The following is an 11,407-nucleotide window of genomic DNA, read 5'->3' on the forward strand; positions in this document are numbered from 1 at the left end:
GGTGGAAAGAAATAAGTCAGATCTGTTTTGTGTCATTTTTCTTGGTCTCTTCTCTTTTGAACAGATATAACAAAGATGTGAGCTTGGTTTTTATTCAAAGCAGGGTCGAGTTACTTTTTTAACTTTGTGTTGAAGGTTTGGCTGGCTCAATTGTAACTTTCAAAAGTGTGTACTTTGTTCTGAGAACAAAGTTAAAGGGAGACCAGGGAAAATGCTGTGCTTTCTTGTGACTTGCTTTATAGCAAGCTGGAAATATTTAACCACAGATCCATCCAACCACTGCTGTGGTGTTATGTAAAAAAAAAAAAAAAAAACCTGTGCCTTTCTAAGATTAAAAGTATAGTACAACTCTCTTGATGTGATCTGAGGCTATTTACTAAAGCTGTTGATTTAAAACAACTAATAAAAAGTATTCACAATTTAATAATTATTATTAAGTAAATGTATTTATTTAGATACTTAAATTAGGGCTGTCAGTTTAACGCATTAACTTAGTTATGAAAAATAACGCTATTAAAATATTTTAATGCAGTTAACGCACTGGCCCCGCCCCCAGACCTGTACATCATCTTACATTACATACAGTTAACTGTTGACAAATATGATGCAGGACAACAACTCCATAAATGCAGCTATGCCCTAAAATTCAAAATACTGCTGCAAAAAATGCCCCTGTATGAGTTTTTGTCTCATATTTATATCATACGATATCACACGAGCAGCAGTGCATCACACGAGTGCTGATTTCGTCCCGTATATCACGAGTTTAAATGTGATTTTATACAACAGTAAATAAAAAGTTGATAAAGTATTATATTTTAAACACAACAATGTTATGTGTTTTTGCTCAATTTTGCAGAGAACATATTACCTTTATAGCCATTGCAGAATTGTTGAGCGTCTCCGAGCAACACAGCTGGGTTTAGTTTCTGAATGAATCCGCGTTTTGAACGAATCGTGTGAACCAATGATTCAAAGCCTCATTCATAGAGAGCCATTTACTTAATTCTTTAATGAATCAGCCGTTTGAACGAATCGAATGAAAACATTGTGGGTATTTTCAGTCAAATTTATTTTGCGATTAATTAGATTAAGTAATTGACACATCATGTAATTAATTAGATTACAAATTGTATTCAACTGACAGCCCTAATTTAAATTAAAATAGTTAACTATATTAATGTGATAATCTAATTCAGTTACATTTTTTTATTAAACTATTAAAAATAATTTTTACTAATTTAAATAATGCTGGAATAAAATAAAAAAGATGAGAAACTGACACTTAAAAACTTAAAAATTGCCAACTGAAATAATATAAACTTAAGTACTAATAATACTAAAACTAAAAATGAACTGAAAACTAATTGGAAATATTTATTTAAAAAACGAATAAAATAATTAATGAAAACTAATAAAATGACAAAAGCACATAAATGACTAAAACAAACTAAAATTTAAATAAAATTCTAAAAATAAAAGCTATTGCCAAAATATCTCTCAATGCTTTGGTCCATGTCAGGGGTAGGCAAGTTCGGTCCTAGAGAGCCGCAGTCCTGCAGAGTTCATGTACTGTGCAAACATTCATATCTGAAGTGCAAAAAACAAGTTCAACCCTCTGTGCAAGTCCTAACGATGAAGAATAAATAAAAATGTGGGATCTGTCTGACCTCTGGCAGCCAGATAAACCACATAAGAATCATATGAATCACAGTAAACCACAAGCGCCTTCTTCAGCAATTACAGCTATGCTGCACATCCTGAGTTTGAGAAGAAAATAAATTAAAACACGCTCAGTTAAAGGAAAAATAGGAGTCTCTTGTGGGGACTGGTTTTCATTGCCCCAGAGTGGGCCATTTGAAATGCTGCAGGAAGAACATAAAGTCGCCCGAGGGTCATGAAATTGGGGAGTTGTACGTATGCAAAAGAAAAGAAGGGTTCAGACCCCAGCGGGAAGGTTCAGACCAGGGTTAGTCAAACATAAATCATAGACCTCTCATACTGCATACTGCATTCATACTCAATTGCAAAGCCTGCTTGAAATCATTAAACCATGTTTGCAATCCATCCTCAGTGATCAGACTTTGATCAGAGTCCCTATGAGCTGGAAAAAGACATAAGTGGAACAGAAAAACAAAACAACAAAAAAGACGATGACTTTTCCCCACCCGGAGCAGGATTTATTATTCCCAAATACAGACGAGACATTCTTCATAAAACACATTGCTTATTAATTACTCCTCGTATGTGTATCTCCTTTTGAGAAGCCTCGTATAGCATCAGAATGAGAGCAAGAATACTGGTGATTTCATTCAGAGTGTATCATGAGGTCTCCGATCCACTCAGTCCCTGCGGATTCATGAGTGGGAATCTTAATGTTGCAGGTCTGTGGTTATGCATTTATGACATCGGTACTTTATCTGTTTTCCCTATTAGTCTGTAATCCTTTTTTCGTTCAATCCATATTTCCTGGCTCATGGATCAAGAAGGCTTATGAGGAAATGCAAAAAGCCACAGAAATCCTAAAATAAAATGCACTCTGAAAGGGCAATGTCATGGTTGATGGAATAAGAGAAAACAACATAAATCATCAAGGCAAATATTTGAAACTCAACCAGCTTTAAATGTTACCTTTTTTCTCCTACATGCTTACTTTCAAACGGTCTTAAAATATTCCAAAAGTAAAAAAAAAAAAAAAAAGGCTTTTTTTTTGTTGTAATTATCACATTCATTGTATTTGGTAATTATGGTTAATCCTATTAGCTTACATTAGTCTGTTCTTGATGCCTGGATTTGGATGGAATTCACTGTAAATGAGTTTGGGCATGTTCCTGTAGTGTTACTACGCTCCTGATTAGCACTGTTGCTAGTTCGACACGCTGTTCATCCATCATTCAGCAGCTGATTTGACAAAATGCGACTTTGCTGACCCCCAGCAAGGGGCTGAACCTCATGCCTCAGTTGCCCTGTCTGCTGAGAATTATGGGCAACTGAGGCATGAGGTTAAAGGTCATGCATAGTCAGTGTCCTTATGCCAAGACAGAAAAGTAGAGTTTATTAACATTTATTACCCAACATTTATTAAAGGGTTATTTGGGTAAAATTATATGCATGTTAACATTTACTTATTTTAATGTTTAACAAACATGTAAATAATAATAGTTCATTCACAAATCTTTCTGAACTTTCATGAACATTCCAAGAAGACAGATGTCAAGATTTTAATAAATAATGGTTTACGGTTTAGTCTCTTATGTATGGCTTCAGAAGACTTCAAATATAGTCATATGGACAACATTTATCATACTTTATTGGTGTTTTTTGTCTTTTTGATGCTTGAGAGCCTCAGTACCCAATAACTGAAATTGTAAGGAAAAGAGCAAGTAAGTCATGAAGGTAAGGAAGTAATGACAGAATTTTAATTTTTGGGCAGACTATCCCTTTAAGAAGAATATTGCTAATTTATATCCTGACATGTGTGGTCGTTAGGGGTTGCACCGACTAGTCGACTTCAATGCTCTGCCATGACGCTTTAAGCTTGATGTCGACTAATCGCTGGTCCTATAGAGGGTGCAACAGGATAAGAAATCTTTGAAGGACTTCCACATTTATCGACTTCAAAAAATCAGAAGTCGTTCAACCCCTAGTGGTCGTAGCAGAGAATGAACAGTAACATATAGTTCCCATATCAGACACTACACCTGGTTCTATCAGAGTGTGCAATGCTCCTCTAATGCTTCCTCTATAGATGAATCATACAGAAAAGCAGTGTTCTTATCAGCAAGGATCTTTCCTGTGAGCTGTGGTGAACTTCCACTCCCGCTATATCTTTGTTCATTAGCATCACTTTCTGGAACGCTGTTATCACTGTAGTAGATCAAAGCAGGAACAACAACAGAACCGCGAACATCACAGCCAGGCGAGAAATTACATAAGGGCTGCACAGCCATGCCAGATCAGCTCGCCTTTATGGCTGGGCTGTTTATTACACTCAAGCTTTCATCTAGCTGCAAGGGCCTACACCTCTCCTATCGAGATTACAACGGAGACAAAAACAAAGACTTTGCAATGATTCTTTACATTGATCTCTGCATGTGCTCACTTTTGATGGAATAGCATGTGTGTTGTGGGAATTAGATAAAAGGGATAGTTCATCCAGGGTTGCCAGGTCTGTGAAACAAAACCATCCCAATTGCTAATCAAAAGTAGCCCAATTGCATTTTGTTTCCTGCAGTTTTCCCCTCTGTCAAAATCACATTCCAGGTAGAGATTGCTTTAACCTGCAGACTAAAAAACATCCAGCTGCAACATGTATAAATAGCCTCATTCCACAGAAAACCTTGGATTTTGCAACACTGAAGTCATCCAAAAATGCAATTTCTGTCAGTGTCTCTTAAACAGAGAACAAAGAAAGCACTAGTTTATCAAAATATTAAAATGTTAATGCAGTCTCCTTACTGTTTTTCCCTGACACATTCATAATCATTACTTCTGCTAGTGCGCTGTGGCAAGCTTTATGCATGTGTTTGAGCGCTTATTAGGCTATGTAGGCAATTAAAGGCTCATAATAGCCTAATGATTTAAATGGTTTATTAATAAACATGTGATTAGTCGACTAATGCTTAAAATGAACGACTACTAATCGACCAGAAAAATCCTTAGTCGAGGACAGCCCTAGACCCTAATGACTTTCATTGTATGAACCAAAATAAACTTCGTTTGTGTTTTACAAAAGCAAAAAATGCATACAGGGTTGGAACAACATGAGGGTGTGTAAATTATGACCATTTTCATTTTGGGGAACCATTATGGTGCTTTAGGGGCCTCTGTGTTATCAAACCCATGAGTTTAGCCAGCTGACACAAAGAAAGAGACGTCCTACATGCTTGCAAACAGAATGAAAGGCAGAAGAAAATGCAAACAGACAGAGGGAGTGGGGTGCATGGGTTAAACACAGTTTAGGATTTGGCAATGTATTCTGGGGTCTTTTTAAAGGCCACCAGGTCACAAATTTGGAGCCTCCACTGAAAGTGCTGTTCCCAGATGGATCATTTTGTGCACATTATTTACGACCCAAGCCACTTCCTTGTCAGTTATGCAATCACGATCCATTCTCAGGCGTTGTACCAGGAAAAAAAAGTTCCCCTTACTGCCAGAGTCCAGAGTTAATCAACCCACTAAGCCATTAGTGGGTCATGAAAAGGATACAAGTTCTTCATAGCACCCCGAGCTAATGAGGGAAACAGCTTAAACAGCTTATGCACACTTTCAACATGCAGATCGAGTCATGACTAAGTGAGAGACCAGATGTGTCTGAATGCCTTTGGCCATTCATAAATACCGACTCAGAGGTCTTCCAGAGGAGACAAAGAGAGTTACCTTTCTGTGACCTGTTGCACTGTGTTTGCTCCCGTTGGATTTATTGGCCCGTTTGATGTCAATGTGAGGACCCATGTGGGAACTAAATCTAAAAAAGTGACAGAGTTCTCACTCACGGTTGCACTCGCCAGATAAATAAATCTGTCAGATCAGACATCATTAATCCTTTTGGGAAGAATTCTTCACTAACAATCACTTTGAGATAACTGGCTTGACATGCGAGGATGCATGGCAGCTCTGGTAATCAAATCGTCTGAGGTTGGGCTTACAAAGGAAATAGAGATGTTACGAGAGAGATGCTCTGAATACAGCATAAGTCACACCATTGGTAATGAAACTGAACTGAGAAGGTGAAAATAATGAATTTTAAAGGGCAGCATTTAGATCAATTTGCAGCTAGAGATCTCAATAAACAATTTGCAAACTAAAGCACTAGATGTTCAAGAAACCAGGCCAAAAATAAGAATGTCTTGCCTTTTACAGGCTTATTGTTGAACATGGCCCAAAACTAACAGATGCCCTTGATATGAATCACCCTTCACTGCCATAATACTACCCCACAAATACCGACACCACCACAATTTTCACTCAAAGAACTAAAAAAAAAAGATCTTACAAACCAGAAGCAGACCAGAAGCCCAATATTATTAGTAATCTGCATTTGTCGTAAAATATATATCCTTGTTCCTGTAGCTCAAACAGCAGAGTGTGGTACTAGCACTGTCAATGCAATGGATTCAATTCTCATGGAATGCATGACCTGATAAAATATACATCTTAAATGCATTTTAAGTTGCTTTGGGTGAAAGCGTTAGCAGATGCATAAACATAATACCTTGTGACACAGATGCTATATCCTGAGTTTCTTGGTAGAGCTACACAGATGATGATCAGGCATGATGGTAGTGTAAGCGTCTCATTCTGTTGGATAATTAAGTAGGAAAGTGACAAATTATCTCCAACAACCAGAACAGTTCCAATCACTAGACTAGCATTTTCTTGTCATTGAGGCCACGGTGTTCATTTAATTGGTTTTAAAGATAACTGTTTAGCAAGAAGCCTTTGAGATCTCTTGAGATCTTAAATCATGACATTTTAAAAACAGAAATTCCATCAGCTTTTGACCTATTAAGCCAAAATTATGTTTCAACAACAGTCCAAGAGACACTAAATGAAGTAAATGACACAATGATTGAGTGTATTTTGAAACTCTCCTTAATTCAGTTGACAGCACGATGGTTTCCTAACACTGCTGTAATCTTTTGGCCGTCGGTTTTCATCGGAATCAAATATAAATCTACACATGTCGGGGTGGAGTGTCTGGCTTCTTTGCAATATTTCTGAATTTACTGCGCTTAAAATGATAGAAGGAAATTACTTTTGGAAAGTGTAAAAAAGTGCATCAAAGCAAGGACCTATAAACCAAAAAGAGCCCTGAAACGATGACCTTACTCTGGCCCACAAGGGCCTCAGCTCTTGGCAGCTCATGCTTCCATCTTTCTGAGCTGTCATGGTTCGAGTGATGTGAACTGAAGATGAAGACAAGCATGTCATTTGCTGGAGCAACGCAATACCCGCTGCATGACCCTAATCCCCTGGCTGCCACAGCCAGGCTGGGATGAGCGTAGCTGGGCTGGGGCTCACTGGAACGAAGTCTTGGAATCCCCACATCTGGCTTATATCTGTGGCTTACGGTCATTTGATTTTTGGCTGATGGCTTCCAGTAGTTCCACAAAGGCTGGATTGTTCTGAAGGCTCAGGGCTTTTCTTCTCCACTCAGTACTGGCGCCGGTGACCACAGCTGGGGCTGCTTTTTGCAGACGCAGACGCAGCCTCAGCCCCGCAAGGACTGGAGACAGGGAGGAGATGAGCACAGCCCACTCAATGGGGACACCAAGCTCCTATAGACCATTCCAGCAGTTACTGTCAAAAACGACTGTAACGTCAAGTTATTTTCTGGATGTCCACCCCAGTTTGATTTACGACGGTTGTGATGTTCCAAAAACTGAACGGATTTCATGGAGAGCAACTGTTGTGTGGGGCTTAGACCAAGTTCCATTGCTCTGGTACATTCCACCTCTTCAGACCCATCCTCCCCTGTTTTTCTGCAGTGCATTGCAGGACTGACAATTGGGTTCAACTTCAGGTCAAGCTCTTTGCTTGACAATGGGCCAGCCAGTCTTGAACCGGATCAGAGCAGGCAGTTTTCCCATAGGGTCCTCACACACACTCAGAGGGGACTTAGCTTACTGGCCTTTCCTGTTTCAGCCTCTCATACAAATGGAGATCTCAGCATTCTTTCTCTCTGTAGACCTTTGCAGGTTCCATTCGGCTGTGCTCTTTCTTAATGGCATTTAAACAAGGGCTGTGTGTCAATTCAGGGGAAAACAAACAAAACTAATCTCTGATTTAAAATTATTTGTCGTTGAATGGCTAATGTAATTTGAGCTTTTTAGCAAGTTCTCATTTTCTAAAAAAGCACATCTAATTTTTCTCAAAATCACATTTTCTTAATCGGTTTTTTTTTTTTTTTTTAGAAATATCTAAAAAAATATTTACATTAATGCTTTTATTCAATAAGGATGGATGCATTAAATTAGTCAAAAGAGGCAGCAAAGACATTTACATCTATTCTATTCAAATAATCCTGGGGGGGGGGGTATAATGGTTTCCCCAAAAATGTTAAGCAGCACAACTGGGGGGGGGTATAATGGTTTCCACAAAAATGTTAAGCAGCACAACTGATTTCAACATTAATATAAAAGTTATTTCTTTATTAATATAATATGTATATATTATAATAATAAATTAAGAATTGTTTATCGAGCACCAAAGTAGCAGTAGTAAGATACAAAACAGTTATTTTAAATTAAAACTGTATTTCACAATACTGTTTTACTGTATTTTAATCAAACAACTTAAAAAAAAATCTTACCTAGTCTGACCCTAAATTTATAATACTAATACTTTTTATTATCTGAAACTCAAGTTGTCTAATATATGTGCATCTCATGTACATTATTCTTCTTTAAAAGACGTTATTTTCTGGGCGATAGTACATATTTTCTGCTGATTTGTTCCCATGATATCAGTTTGACACTTATTATTGTAATTGTAATACAGGTTGACAGTAAAAATATTATTAAAGGAAGTTTGTTTCTTGAGCTCTTTGGTGACAGGGCTGTAGGTATTTGCAGGACAGAATGTGCTGGTGTGGTTCAGCCAGCAGAGGACATGTATCCTACACATTTTGTGTGTGAACTCTGGCTGAACCCCTGGGTTACGGTTTCAGGCACGCTCTGACAACCTCACCCCAATGACCCGGCTCGCGACTACGCAGTTCACCAAGAGGTCCCCTGTTCATGCACACCAGTCCCATCAACCCCCTGCGCTGCCCCTCCATTATGCCCTACTCTACCCTCTGCCCTGCTCTTCAGTTCCACGGAGCTGGAGATGGGAATCTGTCTTTGTTGAGCCTTTTATATATCGACACAAATGTAAAACAATTTGTTTTGCATACCAGACATACTGGTAGCACAAACTCTTGCTGGGAAAAAGCGAGTTCAACGAAAGTTTAGATGTCAGCGGAAGTGCAACATTTGCATACATTACACTTTTAGTCCAGGATGTACTTGTTCAATAATATCAACACATTTCAAAGGCTTGCCTTGCTATAAATGGATAGGAGAAAGAAATAAAACCTTGACCTTCATTTTAGCAATTCAATGTATGCTATAAATTAATTAATTTTGTGGTTATCCGTGAACCATTTATTTGTGTCTTATTTTTCTTGGCAATATGGAGATACAAGCAATTTGAATATGGGTCACCAGAAAGCCTCAAAGATTAACTTTTATTACAAAACCAAGTAAAAAACATTTAAGACAGGCACCTCAGCATCTGTAATTAAGAGAGGCATTACAGTTTAAACTTTTTTTTTTTTTAATCTTTCAGGGTTACCCTTGAGCTTTCAGTTTGACACATGTATTACGTCACTCATGCCAAATCTTAATTTAAATCGGAAAAGACTGAAGTATCAAATTGGATTACAATGCTGGCAATAGAAAAGTGAAAATTTGAGTTTCAAAATCAAGACTAAACTCATTGTCCTATCTGCATGAATGAAAATCTAGACGAAGGGACACCACTTTCAGCTCAACCTTTGAAGATAAAACTCCCTGTAATACCAGCCAGCACATAAATCGACCACAACGTCACTGCACATCTGGGTTCTACACACTAATGGCAAATAAAACAGCAAGGCAGCTAAACTTCACCACTCACATCCTGATTGATGACTTGTGAGTTTGCACTTTATAACACCAGGACAATCTGTCTTCCACCAACACTTACCTTAAACGACAAAAAAAAAAAAGAAAATTCTATCACAAACTATATTATAATTCTATTAAAAAAAATTAAGAAAACGTCTATAGACCTATCAAGATAACAGAATCTGTCATCACATTTCGTTTTGTTGTAAAACATACAGAATATATGTCAAAACCTTAGCTATTACTATTTGTAGACTGCAAAATATAGGTTAAAAAGACATGAGTAACTTTTACTTTACATATCAGCAAAGTAAAATTGATACCACGTATTTCATACATAAATGAAATAGAAAACAATCATGGCATAGTTTATTATTAACTATTTGCATTTAATTAATTTTATTTAAATAATCATGTTTTGAAAATGCATTTCTTCAAATTACTTATAATCTGTTCATTGTGAAAACAATAACATTTATCCGGTTAAAAAGTATTACCATACCAACAACTATGGCTAGCTGTGAAACAAGCAATATTCAATTAAAACTGTAAGTAAATAATTAAACATTTAATTCTATCTAAATATTTTTGGAGTGATTAAATCCATTTAAATGCTAGTGAATTTTAACATCACAACATAATGTATAGAATTATCAACATTTATTTGCTAAACATTACGTTTAACTGCTAGAGCTGTCCAAACAAGACAGAATGCTGTACTATAAATGTCATGCTATGGAAAATACAGCTCTTGAAAAGGTCAAATATTGCACAACTTTTAACCAAAGGGTTTTAAATTAATTCTTAAATAGCTTTCACAGCATTCTCAATCCAGAAGTTATATGATAAGATGTTTACATTACAGGGCCCTGGGGGCCCCCATTCCAGGTCTCATGGCCTCCACGAGGAGCCCACCCCCTCCTCCCGTCAGTCAGGGAAAGACCTGAACTTGAGATGACCCTGCTAAACGAAGTCCCCTTTGGGTTCATCCAAAGGCCACTGCACCGTTTTACCCTCCCGTCCTTCCCCCAGGCCCGCTATCATTCCTTGAATTTCCTATTTCCTTTGGTCTTAGAGTTGCATTCAATAGACATCTGCATAGAGAACAGCCCGCTCCACCCCACCACCATCACTCTAACCCCCACCCATCTAAACGCTGTCACCCTCTTTGTAGCCACTCCGTCTGACAGGAGGATGAGATCTAACGTGCTTGCCACACCCCTATGACACTAGTGATCCTCCTCCCTGACTGCAGGTCTCTTGTATTGACACATGTACAAAATAGTGTTCTTGTCAGAGCTGGCATGCATGCATACATGCACTTCTGTCAGCAAAAACCTCTGAGTCAGTGCTCCGCATGGGTGCGAGCATTTGCACCTCATTAAAAGAAGGGCAAAGGCTGGAAAATCAAGAGTCAACTGAGAGGAACTTCTCTCTTTCAGCGTTCTCTACATGTGGTTCATGTTACCCGTTTGCAAGCTTTTTTCATCATACCAAAGAGAGACATCAGAGGGTTTACTCAAATAAGAACTATAAAATATTTATCAAAAGGAAATTAGCAGAAAATGTTAAAAGAACTTCATGTTAAAATAATGTTTTGGGTTCACATGTGTCATAAGATTTGTTAATATTTTAATTCTAAATATAAGAGTCTCATATCATCAAGGCCACATTGCAGCATCAAATACAGTAACAACATTAACACTGTAAATTGCTATTGCAATTGAAAATAACTTTTCTAAAAAAAAAAAAAA

Source organism: Sinocyclocheilus anshuiensis, unplaced genomic scaffold, assembly GCF_001515605.1.
Source record: "Sinocyclocheilus anshuiensis isolate Anshui unplaced genomic scaffold, SAMN03320099.WGS_v1.1 scaffold1154, whole genome shotgun sequence".
Classification (NCBI taxonomy): domain Eukaryota; kingdom Metazoa; phylum Chordata; class Actinopteri; order Cypriniformes; family Cyprinidae; genus Sinocyclocheilus; species Sinocyclocheilus anshuiensis.